Source organism: Malaclemys terrapin, chromosome 3 (genome assembly GCF_027887155.1).
Source record: "Malaclemys terrapin pileata isolate rMalTer1 chromosome 3, rMalTer1.hap1, whole genome shotgun sequence".
NCBI classification, from domain to species: domain Eukaryota; kingdom Metazoa; phylum Chordata; order Testudines; family Emydidae; genus Malaclemys; species Malaclemys terrapin.
This window is the reverse complement of record NC_071507.1, coordinates 156136714-156163777: the sequence shown is the minus strand read 5'-3', so window position 1 is coordinate 156163777 and position 27064 is coordinate 156136714.

Sequence of the window (27064 nt, the reverse complement as noted above, 5' to 3'; positions counted from 1 at the left end):
GCATGCTAATATGGGTCTTGTTTGTCCATTCTGACTAGGAAAACCAGGCAGTCAGGAACTGTGGGATCTCATCTGTGTACATAGGGAAGGATGCTTCAGTGGTTAAGGTGCTCACCGGAGACTTCAGTTCAATTCTCTATTCCACCACAGATTTCCGGTGTGATCGTGATCAAATCTGATTGAGCTGCAGTTCTTTATTGTGAAATGAGGATAATACCTACCACACAGAGATGCTGTGAGGCTAACTAACAATTGTGAGATGCTCAGATACTACAGTAATGGGGACCATGTGAGTACCCTGGGTAGCAGATGTCATGCAAGCTTTTATACATTCACAAGATGATACTGATGAGGTCAGTGTATCTGAGGACAGCACATTTCAGTGGGAGGGACAGGTACTACTTAAGCCCAGCAAAGGCACACCAATGGAAGTATACATGTAGCCTCTCCTCTGACTTGCGCCACCACAAAGGGCCAGGTAGGCAACATTACAGTTCTTGGACTCACTTGATTGTGAGTACTACTTCTGGCTGGTGCCTGCTGGAGGTCAAACTTCTCCAGTGGGGATGGAAAAGAAATGGGGCCTAACCAGCTGTTTGGTCTTGGAGGGGACTCCATGAGGCACCTTTAAAGGTGTAGTGAAGTAGAATCAGGATGCATTGATGAGAGAAGAGTGGCATTATTGAACAACTTAGGAAGGGAATTCACTGGTTATGGGTGGCATGAAAGAAAGCACAGAATCACTTGTGGATGGTGCAGACGAATGGGGTATTAAAACAGACATCATTGCTAGAGTGGAGAGGACAGGATGGCATGAGACTATCCTTGAATAGATTCTTCAACATATTTTCCCATCAGTTGCTGAATACATTATTTATTAATACATGTTTCCATTATGCAAACAGTTTCATAGTTGGTTGACTAATATTCCTCAAATAAATTATTTGCATTTTTAAATCAGTGAATAATTTATTCACATTAGTAATTTTTTTTTGTTATCCCTTTCTGCTTTAAGCATTGTGAGGAGTATGCTACATTCTTCCCTCTGTTGGTTTAAAAAGATATAAGATACATGTGGATTCTTGTATCTGAATATATGTTACCACTGCATCAAAGAAATGCATTTCATGTCCCATTGATCCATCTGTAACCCAACACTCTCTGTGTCTCCTTCTCCCACCTCCATAATTGACCACACATTATATATATATGGAAGCACAAGTGCCTCCATTCAAGACCCCATCAGATCTTAAATGTTGCTAAACTTACATTTTGCTTGATTCTCTTTCTAATCCTTTTTATCTGTCTGTCGAGATGTGTCATCTCCAATTTACACTATATCTTCTTACTATTGAATACTCCTACATCTTCCCTCAAGGTACAAGCAGTTCTTCTAAGTCACATCTCTGCTATCACTCTTGTTAATGCAGATCTTTGAAACCATTTAACTTACAGGTGAGCTGATGCTTCTTGATTTTCTCTGTGCAATATTTTTTTTTCCTTACATGGATTTCCTTCTGTGGTGATCATGTATATTTTGCATCAAAGTTTCTGCTTGCTGTCATACACAATCATTTTCACTGAATAAAGCATGGCTCCCTGGTGTCATTACGATTACGTAACTGGCAACTGTAACTCTTCAAGCAGTGAAATCTCAAACAAACTCACCACCTCCTGCATATTCATTATTTGTTAATTTTAAATGTTTCTCCAATGGAGGGAAGTGAGGAGAAAATCTGGGACCTTATCCAATATGTCTTCACTTGTATGAGCAGTCCCATTGGATTAATGAAACTAAGGATGAAATCCTGGCTCTTCTGAAATCTCTGACAAAACTCCTATTGACTTCACTGGTACTAGAAGTTCACTCAGACATACAGTGGATACACATATTGTCTGTTTTAGGGATTTGTACTGCTACCCATTATCATAGTACAGTATATGTGTACCTTCCATGTGAATTAGATTGGAAACAGCAAAGTCCTCCACTGAAATTCATGGAGACTCTGACTTTTCTCCATTTTCAAGATATAGATAGCTCTGCTTGTGGCAGTTTATTTTTTGGGAGGGACGAAGAAGTTGGTTTTGTTTTGTTGCACGTGGGGCTGCTGTAGGAGGCAGCAGCTGATATTGTATATCCAAAGGTCTGACTATTTTATCTGAACTATAGGAACATCGTCTGAACAATCTCAATAATTTTATTCTGTCTCATGCTCGACAGACTGCATAAACCTCAATAAGGATCTGAGGATTTGACCCATTACTGAGACAGTGTGATATTTGATTAATCCCATCCACTGCCAAAGCCATGTCCACAACCTCCAAAATGATACTGTTTAAATCTACATCCCATCATTACCCAAAATAGTCCAATCTATAATAATAAATTCAAGTGACCCTGAAATAATAAATGGAACACAAATTGTATCTCATCAAACTGGGAAAAATAAAACAAAGTATTATTCCAAACATCATTTTATATTTATATCAAACAGATTTTTATCCACTAGAGGAATATATTAACAAATATTGAAAATGGATGAATTGTTCAAGTTGTGACTGGTTGTAGATATACAGCATTAATGGAATTACACTGAAATTGACACATGTACATACAAGAAATGTTATGCTTTGTACTGTGAATATGATCATATAATACAGCAAAGGGAAAAACTCTGATGCAAAATGCATATGACCAGCACAGGAAGGAAGTCCATCAAGAACAGACATTGAATGGAGACAATCAAGAATCCAAATTTCTAGCCCTGATAATAAGCAATTGCAAATTAGTCAAAAGTATTTTTACAAGGTGTTGTACCAAAATCATTTACAAAACTAAATTGCCAGACAATTCAAAGAAACATTGTATACATGCATGAATAAGATAAACTCTGCTTAGCAACAGAACACTTAAACGCACTGAGAAAATAATGGGCCTTTTTGTGCAAGGCTGAAGATAGAGAAGTAGACCAGAATGTTTATGTATTTATTTATGTATTTATTTATTTATTGTCTCATGGGATACCCTGTGTTCTCAAATTCAGTACTGAGACAAGGTCCTCCTTTGTTAGGTGCTGAGTTCTGGCAGCTCCTACTGATCTCAGTGCAAGCTAAGGGTGCACCACTGAGCACCTTGAGAGATTGGGCCCTAAACTGTTTGCTGTTAATGAAATTTTGTGCTGTCACAGCAGTCAGTATTTATATGAGACATGTCTCTCAACAGTGTAATTAAGACACCTGACACAACAGGTTGGGAATTATTGAACACCTTGGAAGATGTTATGAAGAAGGCTGCATGCTTTAACCCACTAAGGAGTTATGGTAATTTCCCTGATATCTGGGGCCCAAGAGATTGCTTTTCTACTGCAGACCCAACACATATTTAACTGCTGATTCCTGGCACTCTCCACTCCTTTCCCCCTATATGTGAATACAGAATGAACATTTTTAAACCTTTATATACGATCATGCAATATTATTCTTAATATATCTGGCATAAAATCCTGGGCCAGTTAAGTTTGCCATGATTTCAGTGGACCCAGGCAAGGACAGCCCCAGGTGTTTCACCAGCCAGGGCAAAAAACATTTTTAGTGCTCTCCATCTCCATTTCAGAGTGGCTGAGCAAAACAAAGACTCATCAATCAGTGGAGCACAATGGTGTGGAGGAGGTGCTTGAGGTGATCACCCTGCATGCCTGCCATGCTTGCCCCTAAAACAAGCTCTGGAGCAAAGTTTCAAGAATTTTAAGTAGTATTTCAAAAGCAGTCAGCATGTGCTTAACTCTGATCCCTTTGACTGCAGTGAGAACAAAGTTAGGGCCATATGGAGTGCTTTTGAAATACCACCATTTATATATCAAGACATATAATGTACAAAATATCTGAGCTCAGTAGCAAAACTGACGACTGACATCAGCGATATCATTTCTGGTTTTATTTTTTCCCCCATTTTGATTAGGATAAATGTCATCACATTTGGTACAAACATTTCTTGTTAGCCTGATAGGCTAGAAGTCTATACACATCTTCATGTAAGGTGTTAACATTTGATGATACTGTGCCTTCAGGATCTGTAGTATGGCAATTGAAGAATCACTTAGCATCAAAGCAATAAAAATACATTTATTCTTATAAAAAACTGTCATTTTGGCACTGAGTGGGATTTCTATATCTCCATTTATTGTAGCAAAATCTGGTTTCAGAGCAACTAGTTTTCAGGATTTAATATATTCACAGTGGCTTGAATGATATTAGATAAGTTATAAATTATTTTTCTCCACAACATTCTGACACTAGAGAAAAAAATGCTTCTTCGTTCACACTGCAAGATGGAAAAAAGAATGTTTGTGAGTCAGTTCTTTAACATTTTCTAATGATGATCCCTCCACACACTAGTGGTTGCTAGTGGGTGTAGTTTTGGAGAAGCAGAAAGAGATACAGTTTTTAGGTGTGGTGCTTTCTATAGCCAGCAGTAGGGGATACAGACATTGCTTGTGAGGGTTCAAGTAATCAGGGCTGGCCTTAGGGAAAATGGTGCCCAGGGCAAATTTGTATTTTGGCACTCTGTGGCCTCCCTTGGTTCCTCACCTATCCCTCCATTGCCCTTGGCCCCTGCTGCCTCCCCATCCACCCCCTCATTGCCCCTTGGCTCCTGCTTCCTCCATGGGCTCCCCAACCCCTCCCACCATTGCCCTGAGCTCCCTTCTGCAGCCTCACACCTCAGGCCCACCCCACTCCTTGCCTCTTGACCACAGCATCCCCTGACCACAGCACCCCGGGTGGTGGCCCACATCACTGACCCATAAGGTAGTCCTGCTCAGGTTCTATTAAAAAGGGCTCTTGGAGTTTAAGATAAGGTGATTTTGCCTCATTCACTCAGATGTTCATGCTGCTATATTATGAAAAAGAAGTGGGTGCAGCAGGTTTTTCATGCCTTCTTTAGACACAGAAAATGTAAGGATGGAATCCTCATAGACATACACCCCCTCCATAAACTTATCAAGCTTAGTCTTGAAGCCAGATATGTCTTCTGCCCCCACAACTCCCCTTGGAAGGCTGTTCCAGAACTTAACTCCCCTAATGGTTAGAAACCTTAATCTAATTTCAAGTCCAAACTTCCTAATGTCCAGTTTATATCCATTTGTTCTTCTGTCCACATTGGTACTGAGTTAAATAATTCCTCTCCCTCCCTGATATTTAACCCTCTGATATGTTTATAAAGAGCAATCATATCTCCCCTCAGCCTTCTTTTGGTTAGGCTACACAAGCCAAGCTCTTTGAGTCTCCTTTCATAAGACAGGTTTTCCATTCCTCAGATCATCCTAGTAGCCCTTCTCTGTACCTGTTCCAGTTTGAATTCATCCTTCTTAAACATGGGAGACCAGAACTGCACACAATATTCTCACCGGTGCCTTGTATAATGGTACTAACACCTCCTTATCTTTACTGGAAATACCTCGCCTGATGCATCCCAAGGCCGCATTAGCTTTTTTAATGGCCATATCACATTGGTAGCTCATAGTCATCCTGTGATCAACCAATACTCCAAGGTCCTTCTCCTTCTCTGTTACTTCCAACTGATGAGTCCCCAATTTATAACTAAAATTCTTGTTATTAATCCCTAAATGCATAACCTTGCACTTTTCACCATTAAATTTCATCCTATTACTATTACTCCAGTTTACAAGGTCATCCAGATCTTCCTGTATGATATCCTGGTCCTTCTCTGTATTAGCAATACCTTCCAGCTTTGTGTCATCCACAAACTTTATTAGCACATTCCCACTTTTTGTGCCAAGGTCAGTAATAAAAAGATTAAACAAGACTGGTCCCAAAACTGATCCCTGAGGAACTCCACTAGTAACCTCCTTCCAGCCTGACAGTTCACCTTTCAGTATGACCTGTTGTAGTCTCCCTTTTAACCAGTTCCTTATCCACCTTTCAATTTTCATATTGATCCCCATCTTTTCCAATTTAGCTAATAATTCTCCATGTGGAACCGTATCAAATGCCTTACTGAAACTGAGGTAAATTAGATCTACTGCATTTCCTTTGTCTAAAAAATCTGTTACCTTCTCAAAGAAGGAGATCAGGTTGGTTTGGCACAATCTACCTTTTGTAAAACCATGTTGTATTTTGTCCCAATTACCATTGACCTCAATGTCCTTAACTACTTTCTCCTTCAAAATTTTTTCCAAGACCTTGCATACTACAGATGTCAAACTAACAGGCCTATAGATACTTGGATCATTTTTTTCCCTTTCTTAAAAATAGGAATATGTGAGCAATTCTCCAGTCGTACGGTACAACCCCTAAGTTTACTGATTCATTAAAACTTCTTGCTAATGGGCTTGCAATTTCCTGTGCCAGTTCCTTTAATATTTTTGGATGAATATTATCTGGGCCCCCCGATTTAGTCCCATTAAGCTGTTCGAGTTTGTCTTCTACCTCGTATGTGGTAATATCTACCTCCATATCCCCATTCCCATTTGTCATCATACCATTATCCCTAAGCTCCTTACTAGCCTTAACCTCTACTCCATCCTCAGTGTTTAGTGGTCCCACTTCTTCTTTCTTTGTTTTCTTCTTATTTATATGGCTACAGAACCTTTTACTATTGGTTTTAATTCCCTTTGCAAGATCCAATTCTATATGGCTTTTGGCCTTTCTCACTTTATCCCTACATGTACTGACCTCAATAAGGTAGCTTTCCTTACTAATCCCTCCCATCTTCCATTCCTTGTAGGCTTTCTGCTTTTTCTTAATCACCTCTCTGAGATGCTTGCTCATCCAGCTTGGTCTACAACTCCTGCCTATGAATTTTTTCCCCTTTCTTGGGATGCAGGCTTCCGATAGTTTCTGCAACTTCGACTTGAAGTAATTCCAAGCCTCCTCAGCCTTTAGATCCACAAATTTTTCAGTCCAATCCACTTCCCTAACTAATTTCCTTAATTCTTTAAAGTTAGCCCTTTTGAAATCAAAAACCCTAGTCCCAGATCTATTTTTCTTTATCCTTCCATCTAGTTTGAACTGAATTAGCTCATGGTCAGTGAAACCAAGGTTGTCCCCTACAATGAGGTCCTCACTACTCACCAAAACCAAATCTAAAATGGCATCCCCTCTTGTTGGTTCTTCAGCTACTTGGTGAAGGAATCCATCAGCTATCGCATCCAGGAAAATCTGAGCCCTAATATTATTACTAGCACTTGTCCTCCAGTCTATATCTGGGAAGTTAAAGTCTCCCATGATCACACAATTATCATTAGTGTTTACTTTGTTAAAAACATTAAATCCATATCCAAATTGGATCCCGGCGGTCTGTAGCACACCCCAAGCACTATCCCAGGGGAGGCTCTAGTAGCTTTCTTTTCCAATGTGATTTTTGCCCAGACAGACTCTGTCTTATCCATTCCATCACTTATTATTTCTTTACAGTCTACCTCATCATTGATATACAATGCTACTCCAACAACTTTGCCTTTATTTCTGTCTTTCCTAAACAGCACATAGCCTTCAATACCTGTACTCCAGTCATGACTACTATTCCACCATGTTTCTGTTATCCCTATAATATCTGGTTTTACTTCCTGCACTAGTAGCTCTAGTTCCTCCATTTTGTTACCTATGCTCCTCACATTAATGTACAAACATCTTAATTTTTGATCATTTGGCTTCACTGACATTCTTTACCCGATTAGGCACAGACATTCTACCACCAGTATCACCTATTAGACTGGTAGCTACACTACCCTTTCTCCTTATGTCCATTCTCATACCCACGTCTGTATCCTTTCTTACTTCATTTTCTTCCCCCTCGATGTTAGGAACCAACTAGGGGCAGAGCTTTTCTTGACCTGCTGCTCACAAACAGGGAAGAATTAGTAGGGGAAGCAAAAGTGGATGGGAACCTGGGAGGCAGTGACCATGAGATGGTCGAGTTCAGGATCCTGAACCAAGGAAGAAAGGAGAGCAGTAGAATATGGACCCTGGACTTCAGAAAAGCAGACTTTGACTCCCTCAGGGAACAGATGGGCAGGATCCCCTGGGAGAATAACATGAAGGGCAAAGGGGTCCAGGAGAGCTGGCTGTATTTTAAAGAATCCTTATTGAGGTTGCAGGAACAAACCATCCCGATGTGTAGAAAGAATAGTAAATATGGCAGGCAACCAGCTTGGCTAAACAGTGAAATCCTTGCTGATCTTAAACGCAAAAAATAAGCTTACAAGAAGTGGAAGATTGGACAAATGACCAGGGAGGGATATAAAAATATTGCTCAGGCATGCAGGAGTGAAATCAGGAAGGCCAAATCACACTTGGAGTTGCAGTTAGCAAGAGATGTTAAGAGTAACAAGAAGGGTTTCTACAGGTATGTTAGCAAGAAGAAGAAAATCAAGGAAAGTGTGGGCCCCTTACTGAATGAGGGAGGCAACCTAGTGACCGAGGATGTGGAAAAAGCTAATGTACTCAATGATTTTTTTGCCTCCGTCTTCACGCACAAGGTCAGCTCCCAGATTGCTGCACTGGGCAGTACAGTATGGGGAGAAGGTGACCAGCCCTCTGTGGAGAAAGAAGTGGTTCGGGACTATTTAGAAAAACTGGACGTGCACAAGTCCATGGGTCCGGATGCGCTGCATCCGAGGGTGCTAAAGGAGTTGGCGGGTGAGATTGCAGAGCCATTAGCCATTATTTTTTAAAACTCCTGGCGATCGGGGGAGGTCCCAGATGACTGGAAAAAGGCTAATGTAGTGCCCATCTTTAAAAAAGGGAAGAAGGAGGATCCGGGGAAATACAGGCCAGTCAGCCTCACCTCAGTCCCTGGAAAAATCCTGGAGCAGGTCCTCAAGGAATCAATTATGAAACATTTAGAGGAGAGGAAAGTGATCAGGAACAGTCAGCATGGATTCACGAAGGGGAAGTCGTGCCTGACTAACCTAATTGCCTTCTATGATGAGATAACTGGCTCTGTGGATGAGGGGAAAGCAGTGGATGTGTTGTTCCTTGACTTTAGCAAAGCTTTTGATATGGTCTCCCACAGTATTCTTGCCACCAATTTAAAGAAGTATGGGCTGGATGAATGGACTGTAAGGTGGATAGAAAGCTGGCTAGATCGTCGGGCTCAACGAGTAGTGATCAATGGCTCCATGTCTAGTTGGCAGCCGGTTTCAAGCGGAGTGCCCCAAGGGTCGGTCCTGGGGCCAGTTTTGTTTAATATCTTTATTAATGATCTGGAGGATGGTGTGGACTGCACTCTCAGCAAGTTTGCAGATGACACTAAACTAGGAGGCGTGGTAGATACACTAGAGGGTAGGGATCGGATACAGAGTGACCTAGACAAATTAGAGGATTGGGCCGAAAAAAACCTGATGAGGTTCAACAAGGACAAATGCAGAGTCCTGCACTTAGGACGGAAGAATCCCATGCACTGCTACAGACTAGGGACCGAATGGCTAGGTAGCAGTTCCGCAGAAAAGGACCTAGGGGTCACAGTGGACGAGAAGCTGGATATGAGTCAACAGTGTGCTCTTGTTGCCAAGAAGGCTAACGGCATTTTGGGCTGTATAAGTAGGGGCATTGCCAGCAGATCGAGGAACGTGATCGTTCCCCTTTATTCGACATTGGTGAGGCCTCATCTGGAATACTGTGTCCAGTTTTGGGCCCCACACTACAAGAAGGATGTGGAAAAATTGGAAAGAGTCCAGCGGAGGGCAACAAAAATGATTAGGGGTCTGGAGCACATGACTTATGAGGAGAGGCTGAGGGAACTGGGATCATTTAGTCTCCAGAAGAGAAGAATGAGGGGGGATTTGATAGCAGCCTTCAACTACCTGAAGGGGGGTTCCAAAGAGGATGGAGCTCGGCTGTTCTCAGTGGTGGCAGATGACAGAACAAGGAACAATGGTCTCAAGTTGCAGTGGGGGAGGTCCAGGTTGGATATCAGGAAAAACTATTTCACTAGGAGGGTGGTGAAACACTGGAATGCGTTACCTAGGGAGGTGGTGGAGTCTCCTTCCTTGGAGGTTTTTAAGGCCCAGCTTGACAAAGCCCTGGCTGGGATGATTTAGCTGGGAATTGGTCCTGCTTTGAGCAGGGGGTTGGACTAGGTGACCTCTTGAGGTCCCTTCCAACTCTGATATTCTATGATTCTATGATTCTATGAATTCCGGTGTGGATATTACCTGGACATCTCCCAACCATCTCCCCCAAATTCCTAGTTTAAAGCTCTCTTAATCAGTTGTGCCAGCCTCCATCCTAGAAGTCTATTTCCCTCCTTACTCAGGTGAAGTCCATCCCAAGAGAACAGTCCTCTATCCATGAATGCTTCCCAGTGGCCATACATCCCAAAGCCCTCCTTATAGCACCACTGCCTGAGCCATCTGTTGATCACCATAATCTTGTCACACCTTTGTTGCCCTTCTCTAGGAACAGGCAGAATCCCACTGAAGATCACCTGAGCCTTGATTTCCTTAAGCATCTTCCCCAGCCTGGCATAGTGTCCCTTGATACATTCCAGCTAGAATCTAGCTGTATCATTTGTTCCCACATGAAGGACAATCAGCGGATTCTTTCCCGCTCCTGTTAGGCTCCTCTTCAGCCTCAGTCCACATCCCGTATCTTAGCACCTGGCAGACAGCACACCCTTCTGCTGTCCAGATAAGCTCTAGTTACAGGCCTGTCTATTCTTCTCACTAAGGAGTCCCCAATCACGTAGACCTGCCTTTTCCTGTTCATGGTGTGATTCTCTGGTCTATCCCCTGTTCCCTCTGGCTGCAAATCCTCTTGATTCCTATTGTCCTTTGCAATCCTCTGCAACCCATCCCGTATCCTCCTGGGGTTCATATGTGGTGTTGTTATCTCCATTGACTCTTCCTCTCTTCCTATAGGACTAGCTGCTCTTCTCTCCTTCCTTGCCCTCTCACCTTGAGCGACCACCTGCTGTGCCCCTTCCTCATTTTCCAACTCCGCAAACCTGTCCTGAGCTCTATTTCTCCTTCACTAGCCTGTCTTTTCCTGTGCCAGATTCTCTTAGTCACATGCTTCCACTGTACACTTTCCTCACCCAGCAGTCTCCCCTCAGAGTTCTTTGGTCCTGCTTCCATCTGCAAGTCAGAGCTTTTCCCTTCAGCAGACTCATGTCTTTGCTCCATCATCTGCTCGAACCCCCTTCTAAACTCAACCAGAGTTTCCACCTGCATCTCCAGGCCTTGGATCTTGTCTTCCATCAGCTCTATCAGGCGGCACTTCATGCAGACGAAACTCTTTTCAGGTACTCCTCCAGGATCATGTACATGCCGCAGCTTCCACATCCAGTCATCCTCATTGTGTCTTCCACTGCTGCCTCTGTATCGGTCGTAGCCTTCCCACCTAAAACCTGTTAGTCCAGGAAACACAAACCAAACCAAAACGCCACCACCCACAGCAAAACAAACCCCCAACGGGCACCAGAACACTGGCAGAACACACCCACTCCCTTCACTAGCCTATCTATTCCTCTGCCTAGCTCTCTTAGTCTCCCCCGCAAACTCCCCTTGCAAATTCCCACTGAAACTCCCCTGTTTACAGCTCTGTTTGCTGGCTCCTGTGCTGCTTTATTATTATGGAAAGTATCAAAATTTAGTAGATGGGTCTGTTGCACCAACACAAGTTGAACCATCGTCATTTAGTTTCTGTTCAAACGGATACATTTTTTAGCAGGTAAGTTGAGACACTTCATGATCTAGGAGGTCACTTTGATCAGATCAGCCTTGTGTAAGAGAAAGTTAATTTAGGTGCTAGACAAGCAAAAAACTGAAAGAGGATGCACAATAGTGGGCATGGAACACATATAATAATTAGAGCTGGCTGAATTTTCATTAGAAAATGGCTTTTCAATAGTAATGAAATTTTGAAATTTTTGCAGAAATTTTTCATTTTGGTTGAAATTTTCTTGTTTTTCAACAAAAAAAGAAACAGGAAACAAACATTTTTGGTATTTTATTTTATTTTTGGTTTTCAAAACTGAAAGGTTTTACCAAAGGTGCTTTGAAAACCCTTTGTTTGTCAATGGGTGGGGTAGGGATGAGGTTAATTTTTAATCAAAAAATGAAAAAGGTTGAAGAAAATGTCTTGTGAAAATAATTTGCCTTTTTGTGAACTCTAATACCCAGAAGCCATATGAATGCAATTAACAACTCTTAACTGACATTTGGAGAGGTTTGCAGTGTAGTTGTAGCCATGTCAGTCCCAGGAGATTAGAGAGACAAGGTGGGTGAGATAATACCTTGTCTCTCTCTCACCAACAGAAGCTGGTCCAATAAAAGATATTACCTCATCCTCCTTGTCTCTTTGGATAGATACACGTTATTGAACTTTGCTATTAGCATGAAGAAATGGGCCTGCACTAATCTATTGACTCCCAATGGTAAGAACTCAGAATTCTTTATGAAGGGTCCAACTTAGCCCCCCAGGATCTGTCCACAGAAGCAAACCACTGAATCACTGGTCATTCCAACTTAACACAAATGGATCTGAGATAAGAATCTGGCCTAATTACTTTAATTTTGTGTTTCTCTGATATACAGAGAAATCTCCCACATTCAACTCTAACTTCCCTGAAGCCTTGAAAAATTCTACAATGGTGTCTCCGGTCCTGAAAAAGACAGCTGGAAATCCTTGCATCCCATAGTTAAGAAATTAATCTCCTTCTTTCCTTTAAAGGCAAGCGTCTCTTTTACTGGGGAGCATTCTCTGTAGCTTACTCAGGGCCGGTGCTACCATTAAGGCGAATGAGGCGGTTGCCTAGGGCGCCAAGATTTGGGGGCGCCAAAAAGCGGTGCTCCCAATTTTTTTTATAGCGTTCCTGGGCTGGGCTGCCGGCGGTGCACTGACACGTGTGGCTCAGACTCCCTCTCCCAGCGCAGCAGCCGTTCCACTTCTCCCGCCTCCCAGGCTTCCAGTGCCAATCAGCTGTTTGGAGCTGCAAGCCTGGGAGGGGAGGAGAATTAGAGTGGGGGTGGCGTGCTCGGGGAGAAGGCGGAGCAGAGGTGAGCTGGTGTGGGGAGCTGCCGCACTACTCTCTAATTCAAACAAATTACACATTATAATTTATGGAAAATAGCATATGGACAGCCTATAGAGGCATGCATATGTGGAATCACCTCATAAGAATACAAACAAGTAAAAGGAAAAACTATTACAGCTTAAAGTCTAAAACATTTATCAAAATAGCTATTATATTAATGTTAGGTGAAGTACATAATTACTAAAACAACAACCTCACTTCTTCGGATGCATAGAGGTTTTTACTCACGAAAGCTTATGCCCAAATAAATCTGTTAGTCTTTAAGGTGCCACCAGACTCCTTGTTGTTTTTGTAGATACAGACTAACACGGCTACCCCCTGATACATAATTACTGAAATTTGATGAATGTGTAGTGTATACATACCATAGAATATTTTATTGCATATTTGTATATGCAGAGAATGGGTGAATTCCTTGTATGTTGTGTATATTCAGAGAACTTGTTTATGTGATTGAATTTTATTTTTACAAGACAAAAACAATTGAAGTAGCTTTTTTATAAAAAGGATTTACTGTAACCCACAAGAGTATGAAATTCAGAGTTCATGGTGTGCCTACCTTTAACTCATTCAAATGTCTCAAGATATTTGCAACAAATTGCTACATTAAATCCCAAAACATTCTTAATCCCACACAATATTTAGCTACAAAGGAGGAGTCTAGAAGGGAATGGTATATGCAAAACTCTAGTTATTCCCACTCTCTAATGCTATAGCAGAACTTTATATATCATATTAATGGTTGGGAGGCCATAGATCTCTATATTCTGCAAAATAATGAATAAGCAGACATACATGGTAAAAAAAATCAAGAATACTGCCTCACGGAATGCACTCTGATCATGTATTTTGCCAAACGTAGTTTAGTTTTAATGATTTATGATAATTTTACATGGTATACTAATAGATGTGTTGTAGTTTATATTGTACAGTAATGAAGTCTTATCAATAGGAAACCACTCCAAAGTATCATATGGTTAAATTATTGCTGACATGACAGTCAAGGGAGTCAGATTTTTTGTGATAATTATATTTGCAGGTTAATGAAATTGAATCATAGAATCATAGAAGATTAGGGTTGGAAGAGACCTCAGGAGGTTATGTAGTCCAACCCCCTACTCAAAGCAGGACCAACCCCAACTAAATTATCCCAGCCAGGGCTTTGTCAAGCCAGGCCTTAAAAACCTTTAAGAATGCAGATTCCACCACCTTCCTGGGTAACCCATTCCAGTGATTCACCACCCTCCTAGTGAAATAGTAGACCCTATAGGGAGTAGGGACCAGAAGTGACTAGTTTTTTTCTAATATCCAACCTAGACCTCCCACACTGCAACTTGCGACCATTGCTCCTTGTTCTCCTTGGTCTCCTAGTTGAAGGCTGCTATCAAATTCCCCCTCACTCTTCTCTTCTGCAGACTAAATAAGCCCTGTTCTCTCAGCCTCTCCTCTCCTCTCCTCAGTTATGTGTCCCAATCCCCTTAATCATTTCCGTTGCCCTCCACTGGACTCTTTCCAATTTGTCCACATCCTTTCTGTAGTGGGGGACCCAAAACTGGACACAATACTCCAGCTGTGGCCTCACCAGTGCCACATAGAGGGGAATAATCACTTCCCCTGATCTGCTGGCAATGCTCCTACTAATGCAGCCCAATATACCATTAGCCTTCTTGGCAACAAGGGCACACTGTTGACTCATATCCAGCTTCCTGCCCACCGTAATCCCCAGGTTCCCAGGAGAGTTAGTGAAGCCTTATTGAATTCATTTTCAAAGGATTTAGTAAATCAACATTCTTTTGCTCTACAATCTGAAGAACACAGACAGACATTCTAGTGTAATGTCTTGTATACAAACTGGATTTCTGATAACAGATAAACTGATTCCCCTAAACAAACATAAATATGTACTGATTGGCTTTCTTAAAACTTACTATGTCTTTGTATCTTAATATAACATGTATAAGGCATGTATGGGCAATCTTCTGGCCAAGTTGTGTTGAAAGCTTATATAGCACTGGTACAGTTTAGTCAGATAAAATATATTCTGTTTTATTATAAGGCCCTATTAGCTTATAGCATCATAATTCAAGCATTGAAGTGCAGCTATCTATCACAATAAGAATTGAGACATAGTCGTTTTTTGGACATAATCAGGCAGCTGAGACCATTGTTTATTTGAATAATTTAGTTGTAGTTTTAAATTATTAGCATTTATGCTCACAGGCACACAGGACAAAAACAAAGTTGTCTTTGAAAACCGAAGACACTAGCAAATTTCTCAGTTCTGTTTTCTGAAAACAATTGCTTGCTCCTTTTCAGTGAGTTTAGATGTCTTTTCAACAATGATATAATTATTTAGTATACTAGGAACCACCAGCATACACATGTTATGGAATACAACCCAAAATGTAAACAAGGCATGAATGCAACAGATATTAGGGCTGGTCAGAAAACAAGATTTCAATGCGTTTTCATTCCATATCAGACTGAACATGACAGCTTTCAACATTCGTCATGAAATAATATTAAAGAGACCCTAGAATATTCAGTAAGCAGGATACCACAGATGTGGGAGAACTAAGTCCCTGCTCCACTTTTGTAAAGCAAGGATTTGAATTTATGTATCTCAAACCCCAGACACATGCCCTGACCAGCTGGCTATAGTCAGTCTTTCATGCCTATTGGAGCTGTTCCACTTTGCATAAACAATTAAATATCTATTGGGCCAGAGAAAATGAGCACTTCCTTAGAGTATGGGAAACCCAGGTTGAAATCCAAAATGAGCACTCCCTTAGGGTATGGGAAACCCAGATAAAAATCCAAGCTCTGAGTTTTGATTTTGATGAATCAGAATTTGCTGGAGGAAAAATTGTTGAAAAATTCCTGACTAGTTCTAGTAAATATGCTTAAATCTGAGTTTAAAGCCTTTTTACTTGTGTGAACTCAATTTCTGTGTCTTTCCTGCAGCAGCGAATAACACCATTGATTCTTAAATCAGCAGGAAAGGCACATTTACTTCTCTGCATAAATGATTGTGTTAGCAACATTGAAACACAAACCTTTAAAGGAGGCTAGTAAGGGAGTAACTGATTCTCAATGATTTTGGTTTAGGAGACACGTATCAGTGGCATTTATGGCCTTTTGTTGCCCTCCACTGTAGATGCATAGAGGAACAGAAGAGCCAGAAAAAAGGGAATAAAGGGCCTTCAACCTGTAGGAGAGGAGGAACCAACATCTTACAGTATTTTATGAGTGTATATTGTGACATGGGGAGCCAAAAGCCAGCTACTTTATATGGTCTTCTACCACCAAATCCACAAGAAGTCCCAGCAGAAATGGCTATGGCAATTAATAGTGCAAAATCCAATATTAACTCTCCCTTCATGGTTTCTGTCCTCATTGAAAAGGGAGTAATGTTCGCTCTGGGAGAAGGAGGGCTATGGCAGTGTCATTGTGGTGGGCTATGCTGCCATGAAGAGCTGTGTGTTCACTTTCAGGCCCCATTATTTGTGGTATGGATCTCAATTTCCTCAGAGTCTCAATTCCTTTCACATTCCATGAAACTACAGAACGACTCAAGAAGGAAAAATATCTTTCAAACATCACAGGTTTTATAAGTCAGAGTTTTCAAATCTCTTTCCCCCTCTATTGTGTTTTCTCATGATAGAGAAAAATAAGGCCTACATTTTCATAAACTCTGGGCACATTAATTAGCTTTCATAGTTGTTTCATTTAGACACCTAACTTACCTAATTACAAGCTGAAATAAAGCTGAAGTTGGGCGTATAGGAAAGGTGTCACATCATCCATTTCTCTAAGCTTTTGAGGTCCATCAGCCACTGAAATGAAATTAAGCCAAATAAATTCTGCAATATGTTTTATATGCATCTATGTTCATCATGCACACTGAAAAACATATAAGGTCTCAGAATTTTTGGCAAGCAAATGCATGAGTAAGGAAAAAGCCAGCACATTTTATGATACATTTAGATTATATACCAATGCAATAGACTTTTTTAAATCTGAACAGGCTCTAATTGTGAACAGATTACATAAAGACAAACTAATTCACTGCAGCAGATGAAAGAAAAACAAAATTATATGCCTTTAACCAGTATAAAATATATTAGCTTGTTTTCATCTTCAAAATAGCTTTTAAAATATGCACATCTTAACCGAGCTAAGTAAGTTTCCCAGTATTCCAGAAAGTGGTCTGTATTATTCATTGGCTCAGCTACAGAAGAATTGTAGAGCAGCCACAAACCTGGCTAAATTTAGAAATGGAGACAAACACTTAGACTGACACCACCCACTTCACAAAAGGACAGCATTTAGCAGTGGGCATCCTAGACGACATGAGAGTTAGGAAACCCCTAGAGTACAGCGCTGACTGGAGTTTCTCCCTGCAACTGATTACCATTAGTTTTAGGGAAGGAGAGTGGGGAGACTGAGGAGATGGAAGAAATCTTCCATCTCCAGGCTATGAGTCAGTGGGTGCCTTTCCACTGATTGCAATGTGCATTGGATAAGTATCAAAATGCAGGAAATTGTCCATCCTCCTTCAGAGCTTCCAAGTGAGACTTATGGCATCCCCAGATCTGTGAGCTCTGTGGGGGAAAATACTGTAGAACATCCCCCAAACATAGGGAGATAGTTTGTTTCACATAATCTCTCCCTCCTTCAACAGCTTTGAATTATTCAGTTACCCCTGTCACTGCATTGTACACAAATTCTTCTCTTTGTCAGGTTGTCCTGCCATAGAACCCAAGACGTTGTGGGATTTACATGTAATACGTGGCTCATAGACATGTTCTGAGGTACTAGGCTACACAGTAGTATAGGTATATATACACACGTTAAGTTTGCCTCCTTTATAAAAAAAGGGAGAAAAAAGTATTCTGAATTGAAATGATCTTCAGTTAATCCCAGCCAGGAGGGTGTGATAATTTTTCAAATGTGGGTGCTTTATATCCTGCATTGTATTCCATTTTACATGTAACAAAACCTGTATTAGATTTCGAACTGCCACTCCAAGCATCCAAATGCAAGACTGACATTTTCTCAAGGTAGCCACTATTTAAATTAGAGCCCATTGATAGATAAATAGTAGCATACATATGTAGCTAATATGTCTTTATAAATTAGATGTTTTTACAGGCTTGTAGTTTATGGTATAGTATAACAATCTGTAATTACTTTATATATCATTACAGAATTGTCATATTTAGGATACTAAACATTTAAAATGTATAAATATACTGCTGTACCCATTTTAAAAAGCACCCATATTTACTATTTTATTAGCTCATTTTTTTAGAAGAATAGATAGTGTGTAGAAGATCAAACACAATAAGAAATACAGTACATAAGATAAATTATTTAATGCTAACTGTAAGATTTAAATTAGTTTTCTTTAACCCAATAAATATGTCAAGACTATAAAATTGCATTACTATCTTCAGCTTGAGCTTTGCTCTTGTGGTTTTTAATGACAACATCAGAAACGGTAGATAAAAATAGATTGCTCTAGGTTTTTTTTTATTTCTACATAAAACAAAAATTCTTATGTGTCTCGTGTGTCCACTAAAATTGATTTTTCATAATAAACCTGTGGTATGTGCCTAGTGGTGCCAGCATACAGCAATCAGAATCTCCTGATCTCTAGCTGTCAAATTGGTGAGCGGCTGGTCAGTTTCCATGATGACTGGTTCCAGGATTGAAGTTTGTTTACTTTACATAACACATCTGAGAACAAGTTTTCTAAGCAAAGTCATTGGTGGCATACAGATAGGGCTTCACGAGTGGAGCCTTCTGTTGACTGCTTTATTCCATTTCCTTCATTTGATGTATTATTTTGTATTTTCTCCCAGATACTATTATGTGGGAACAACATTTGTTCTTTACATACAAAAAGTACAACATGAAAAACTGTAATAATTTGGACAAATGTAGAAAAAGAAGTTTCCATGCACAAAATTTAACTGCAGCTTGCATGACTGATTGATCACACTCTGTAACATTATGGGACCACATGTAATAGAGTAATTTGTACTACTGTAGGTCCAGTTACCAATAAGGAAGACAAACAATTTGACTTATAAATGCAAAAGAACTTATTCTTATATACATTTTGGTGAAATTTATACAATACAAAAATACTTAGAGTTAGCATCCTGGTTAACTGAAATGGCCTTTCCTCCCTGTATTATCACTGTAGTGGAGATCAGCTGAGGCACTCATGCTAACAGTCCACGGGCTAATTTTTGCCCTTAATTACATTGGAGAATGTTCAGTGTAAATCAACTAGATAAAATAGTTATTCTTTCTATTTATATGGTTTTGGATCAGACCCTATTTGTGATTTTCATGAGGGTACTTCCTTGTCTTAAGACCAGATAAATGCCCCCACTGCAGAGGTGACTGTGGCTCCACCCTGTTCTACCCTTGTCCATTCCCTTTGGACTGCACCCTGAGGAGAAGTAGAGAGCAGTCCAGCCCATGCCCCCTAACCCATGTATGAGCTATGCAGCTGTATGGGAGGCCCTATACTCCTCCTACTCCCACACTGGTCAGCAGTAAATAACCTCTCCAATGTAAACCTTTAAGAAAAAGAGTCTATTATTTGTGTTATAATAAAGTAATTTGATTCATTTTCAGTTATTCACTCGGATCACTTCCCTAAATATGGTTCTTATTACACAGATATTTTTTATTTATTTTAAAGTGTGTTGAACAAATTTGTGTGTGTGTGTTTTGTTTTTGTTTTTTAAACAAAAGGTGGTAAACATGTCTATTGTGTACTCAGGAACAAATCACCTAACTCATCATCTTCAAATCTGGATCTTTTTGAACAATCCTGTATTTGAGAAAAAATAATTCCTTTCTGATCTCTGTGGTTATCTCCCTTAAGTATGTAATGTGATTATCTGTATCTTAAAATGCTTATAAGTATAGATACTAATACATGTCATAACATTATCCAGCCCACTTTTAAACTCAGCCACCATGTTTGACTTGAGGTCCCTGCCTCCCATTGGCAGCAAATTCCAAAGATAGATTTTCTGCCATGGGAAGAACAATGTGACCTATAGACGACGTCTACATTTGACCTTGAATGTATGATTCCCAACAAACATAAACATATCTATGCTAGCTCTGTTTGAACTAGTCTGCTAAAAATAGCAATGTAGTCAGGGTAGCATGGATTACAGGTTGGGCTACAAGTAGGTATGTAGTTTGATGGTTAGCCCAAGCTGCTGCCCATTGTATCCTGGCTACATTGCTATTTTAGTGCACTAACCTGAGCAGAACTAGCACTAGAATCGTACCTCCCAGCTCACATGTAGATGTAACTATTGCTATAGGTTGGGTTGAAATCCTTTAAACTGATGAGTGTAACAGACGCACTTCATTCAGGTTGAATGTAAGAAACAGTAGTGGTCTCCATGTCAGTAGTTTCCATGTTTAGAGAACTCAGTACCAAAGGATGTGTCAAGAATTCTCATCATGCCAGCTACAGGGGGCTGAACAAAGGTTGAAATAAAATGTAATTCTATTCTCTTCCATATCATCATCCACCATATCCAACATTACCTTCAATCCCAAGTGTCACATTTCTTCCTGACTTGGAGAGGGGAAAAACATTAATATGAACCAGACCATTCAAGGGTCTGACAACTATAGAATCAAGAGGGTGAGACATGGCCCTAAACCAAATTGTCTCTAAGCCAAAGCAATTATATACAAATCAGTCATGGAAGTTAGTAAAGATACTGCTATGAAAAAAAGGTATAAATTGCAGTCTGCTAGGACAGATCCCTATACAAATCATAATTGATTTTTACCGAATCACCAAGAAATCTCCATCACCAATTGGGCCCTGAAGCTCAGCACCACCTGACATAATGAGCATCTTCTGCCAAATCACCCCATATACCCTTGGTGAGTAGGAGAAAGGCCCTTGTTTCCACTAGCTTTTGAAAACCACAAGTAGTATTTCCTTTGAATTCATATAAAACAGAAGGATTGAGCAGCATCCATTTTAATTTTTTTTTCACATTCAGCTGCCTCTTTGCATCTGTAAATTCCTCTAATTTCTCCCACAGTTGGGCAGAATAGTCTATGTGACAGACCCAGACCAGTGGGGTACAGGAGTCTGGTCAAAGGCAAACACACTGGTCACTGGCTGAACAGGTTCCTGTTCTCTGAGTGACCAGAGCAGGGGCTGCACTAGATTAATCAGGAACCTGCTAGAACCAATTAAGGCAGGCAGCCTAATTAGGAGACCGGGAGCCAATTAAGAAGAAGCTTTTAGAATCAATTAAGGCAGGCTAATCAGGGCACCTGGGTTTTAAAAAGGAGCTCACTTCAGTTGTGGTGGGAGTGTGAGGAGCTGGGAGCAAGAGGCGCAAGGAGCTGAGAGGGTGCTGCTGGAGGACTCAGGAGCACAAGTGTTATCAGATACCAGGAGGAAGGTCCTGTGGTGAGAATAAGGAAGGTGTTTGGAGGAGGCCATGGGGAAGTAGCCCAGGGAGTTGTAGCTGTCATGCACCTGTTACAGGAGACACTATAGACAGCTGCAGTCCACAGAGCCCTGGGCTGGAACTCGGAGTAGAGGGCGGGCCCGGGTTCCCTCCAAACCTCCCAATTGACCTGGACTGTGGGTTCTCCCAGAGGGGAAGGTCTCTGGGCTGTTCCCCAACCTACATGGTGAATCTCTTGAGGCAAGAAAATCCGTCAATAAGTGCAGGACCCACCAAGATAGAGGAGGAACTTTGTCACACCTAGTAAAATAAAAATACAAAAATGCCTATACTTTGATGCCTCCCTGATCTCTCATTTTCCATATTTTCCAGATTATTCACCAAGTTATGGAAATGCAGGGCCAATGAACAAGATCACTCATTACCATAGAAGTATGGAGCTAGTGTCTGGGAGTTCCATCCAGTTTCAATCTCATATTCCTACTTAGTATCTCAAGAAGTCATGTCCCACTCCGCCTCCCCCCAAAAAAATTATCAGGAAAGGAAATAGACCATGCTCCTTCAGCATTGTCCTGGAGTCCCACAGTGTGAAAATAAATCCCTCCATTTCTGTTGCCTGCATGATCATGCCTTTTCCTTGTTTCTGCTTATCTCCTTTCCAGTTGCTGCATTGTATTCCAGTTGCTCTATTGTGGACAGTCACCCTTCAGAGAGGAGATTATTCTTTCAGTACCTTTGACCCTCCCATTCAACATATTCACCAGAACCACAGTCATAATTTGTAATTTAAAGACCTGAAGGTTTTGTCTACATTACCTTTTTTACACCAAAGTTTTTCACTTTTCTACTACTGCTGCTGCTCCACTGCTGGTAACAATGGTAGGCAAACTAGCATAGGAAGGCCTCCAGGTAGTCAGTGACATTGTACCAAACAACTTCAAACTCTGCTCAGACTGGCTCTTGATGATGTGCTATTTAAAACACAGGCAGCAACAAAAGTCTTTTCTACACAATTCACTAATGCTACCACCAGTGTACTTGCACTAGTTGGAAAATTTAGGCAAAAGAAACAGGCAAATGTACCTAGGGCTATTTTTCCCCCCTGAATATGGTGAACTCTTAATGTTTGAGCAAATGTTTTTGCTACCCTGTTTCCCCGAAAATAAGACATCCTCCGAAAATAAGGCCTACTTACAGTTTTGCCTCTCGTTGTAATATAAGGCATCCCCCCGATAATAAGACCTCCCCGATAATAAGGCATCCACCGATAATAAGGCATTTTTCATTTCTGAAAAATAAGACATCCCCTGAAAATAAGACCTAGCGCATCTTTGGGAGCAAAAATTAATATAAGACACTGTCTTATTTTCGGGGAAACAGGGTAGTGAACTATATGCAATTCTGTATTGTTTGCCTGTTAAAATATAAACACACGCATAAGCTACACTTGGGGAAATTTCCCAACATTATTAACTTTTGTGTAAAAGATGCATTATAATAACATATGTGTATTCTCTTTCTCCCCGCCCCTTTTATTTAGGATTACTAATGTTCTCTAGCTCACATGAATTGGCCAGATCTGTAAGTTAATTTGATTATTTTTTGCTTCAGACAGTCCTCTTCCTTAATAGTACTTTTTAAGCACTTTTTTGAGCCTACTATAGAGAGGTTAAATCACTGTGTCATTAATATTTAAAGCAGACTAAATGGAAAGAGATGCTTATAAAGTCCAGACATCTTTGTCACTGATATAATGGTACAAAGAGACAATTTTCCTTACAAGAACAGGAAGATAGTTCTGTCTGTTCCATGTTGGATCATTTGTCTCTGTTACATTGATGAATTCATTGTGGTGACAATACTTTGTCTGAATAATGAAAAGCTGGATGAGATAGCCTGGTCAAGATGGAATACTTAAATTTTCTCCCAATTACAGTGAAGCTTATTTTTAAGATTCAGAGTTCTGGTGATCCATCTTCTCTCTCTCTCTCTCTCTCTCCTTTTTTGTTGGTGCTGCAGTTCATATGCTGAATTTTTCACTATGCTGTTGGAGATCCGATTTGCATCCATCTGGGTTTTTTTTTCAATTATTGTTCAACCAGTTTACTGAGCAGAGAACGGATCATTGTGCACTATATGCCCCATGACGTCTTGTAAGCAAAAATATTTCAGCATATATATTGGTACAAATTCTACTCTGTTACACCCTGTTGCACAGGTGTTACTGAGAGCAGAATTTGACCAATTATCCTTATTCTTATCCTGCTGGCAGTTCACAATAGCCAATACAATTTTGACATAAGCCTGAGTAGGCTAATGACTAAGGCCAGAAAAGACCTTCAGATCATATAATCTGTCTTGTTGTATAGCATAGGCCACAGAATTTCACCAGTTTAACAGATTGTATTCAGTCAAATATACTTTAGATAAGCACAAGTTATCTTCCAGAAAGGAATCCAGTCAAGAGATGGAGGATCAACCACTTTCCTTGATAATTTGTTCAAATAGTTAATTACCCTCTCTATTAAAAATGTATACCTTTATGAATGTATCTGGCCGCAGCTCCAAGCCATTGGTTCTTGTTATGCCTTTTTCCCCTAAAGAGCCCTTTAGTACCTGGTATTTTCTCCCTGTGAAGGTACTTATACACCATAATCAAATCATCTCAATCTTCTGTTTGATCAAATAAACAGGTTGAGATGCTTAATATGGAGACTGGAAAACCATATGTACCATATGGAGATTGGAAAAAAAAATATATGAGCCTGATTCTCCACTACCTTGGCCATTGTGCAGTCATTTACTCCCCCACAAAGTGATAAGTGAGGGTAAAGGGCCTTCTTTCTGATTTTGTAGGATTCCATTTTGTGATTCCATAAGCCAAATGCTTCCCTGGTGTAAATTGATGTGGCTCCATTGAGTTAAATCTAGCTATGCTGATTTACAGCTGCAGATCTGTCCTATTGGTTCTGGCCTATATCAGAGTCCAAATACTGGACTAAACAGAACACTGGTCTGAGTTAGTATGGCAATTTCTGTCTTCTTGTTAATTAAATATACTGTCATTTTCATTAAGATACAGTTCTTGACCGATTATCATCAAGACTAATTTGCGAATCTGCATGAAGGGGCAAAAGTCAATGAGGATTTACATCTGAAGAAGGAAATCATTGAAAGGGAGGATGGGCAAAGGAGGAACAAAGGATGTCTAATAGGTATTTATGTTTTTCATGCAGTGGTGAAGCAACACCGGGACAGGCAACTGAGATGAGCAACTGGAAAGTGTTCCCAAATCAAGAACGTCAACCACAAGAACTTGGCTAAATGAAACGGTCACTTGAAAGTAAGAGCCAAAGTTGCTTTGAGGTACCACCCCCCCCTTCGCCCCCAAGAAACAAAAAACAAATGAATAAAAAAACAACCACAACTCCCACCAGGACATACAACACACAAAGTATCATCATTTCACCATCTCAGGTTAAATAAATATACCCTGTGCAAGACTACTACTATCTTGCTGATTGTATATCGGATCTGTTCCTCAAAATGGAATTTAAATTCTGATCTTCTTTCAGTTCACGAGGCGATAAAGTTCGATGGGAAGTCTCTTAATTCCATTGTTTTCTCTGTTTGATCCAAAACTAAGTTCAATTCCCATAAGCCCCGGTGGACTAATAGAATGATTTCACCTATAAAGTGTCTCACAATAGATGAGGATATTTCACCCCACCTAAGGGCCTGATTCAACCAGGTACTTAAGCATGGGCCCTTCAGTAGTCTCACTGAAATCAATGAGATTATTTGCATGCTGAAAGTCAGGTATGTGCTCAAGGACTTTGTTGACTTGGGGCCTAATAGCACACTTGCGAAATTCGTAATTTCAGATGTCTGGTGATCTGATCTGATAATGCATAAGGATATTTGAACCAATACATTACATCTGCAGTCTTTACACTCATTGGGAGCACTGAACAGAGTTGTTGATTTCATGGGACTATTTGCATGCTCTCTCCAAATTGTGAAATTGACCCCTGTGCAGGGCATATGTACCAGGTAAGTTCCATGTATGTTCCATTTTGGAAACTTAAGGTGTGGTTGAACATTGTCTAGAGTCTTTGTGCCAGAGTGGATTTCTTCTCCTCATTTAAAGGTTGCAACAAGCCCAGAGAGCCTTGCTTCAGGAAATAGGACATCTTTTGTATCAAGAGAGTTTGAAGGCTTTCTGCTGAGTATTGGCACAGTGTATTATAAATCTGCTGTGTACCATCCCCAAGGAAATGGGATAATGGTGAGACTGCCTGGGTCTCTTAAGAAGCATGTAGCTTGCATACTGGAGGAACAATGAAATACACCCTTTGTTACCCGGTGTTCTTTCAACTCAAAGCTCTTGGTAACTTTTAATTTGTGCAAGGTGTCAGGAAATAAATCAGGGGAGACACGGCCATCCAACCGATAGATGGCTGGCACAAACAGGACAACACAAGAGTGCTTTCACTTAAAGCTAAACTTTACTTAGTCTCAAGCACTTACACACGTCTGCAACAAGATTAGTAACCCCCCCCAACTCTTAATAATTACCAAAGCTGAGTGTGGCTCTCGAGTGGCACAGTGGCAGCCCGTCTGCCAGTGGGGAACACAAGATGCATCCAGAGGGAGAGACCAGACCTGAAGAGTCCCCCCATCTCAAGCTTTTTCCCCTTATTTATACATTTATACATAATAGAATGACATGTCCCTTAAAGAAACTTGTCAAGCAAGCAGTTTCCAATGGGCAAGCAAGAGGCTCCTTCTGATAATTGATTAACCAAGTGTGGGTTTTTCCAGAGTCTGCAGCCTTGAGACCCCAGTAGATACTCCTGGGGGTACATCCTGCTCTTTTAAAATGCATGTGTCAGCAACTTCAACACAATTCTTATCAGGAAGGATGAGGAGTCAAGCTGCCCTTTCTGTGGCACCCTAAACCCCTCTCCCCTCCTGCCTTGGCCAAGCTGCATGGTCACTTTACAGCCTGCTGACTAGGTTGCTTTTTAACAATAAGCCATATTGGTTTTAGGCCCTATACTGGTTTGCCAAAGTCTCCCGTACACCTTCCCTATTGCACTGAGTCAGGGGTTGGCAACATTTGGCATGCGGCTCGCCAGGGTAAGCACCCTGGCGGGCCGGGCCAGTTTTATTTACTTGCTGACGCGGCAGGTTCGGCCGATCGCGGCCCCCACTGGGCGCGGTTCGCCATCCCAGGCCAATGGGGGCAGCGAGAAGCCACGGCCAGCACATCGCTCGCCCGCGCTGCTTCTCGCCACCCCCATTGGCCCGGGACGGCGAACCGCACCCAGTGGGGCCACGATCGGACGAACCTGCCGCGTCAGCAGGTAAATAAAACTGGCCCGGCCAGGGTACTTACTCTGGCGAGCCGTGTGCCAGCGTTGCCGACCCCTGCACTGAGTCATTCTTGATATGGTATTTGGTGTACACCTCATGAAAGTACTGGAGAAACCTCTAGTTGGGTTTATAATCAATGTCTCATGCT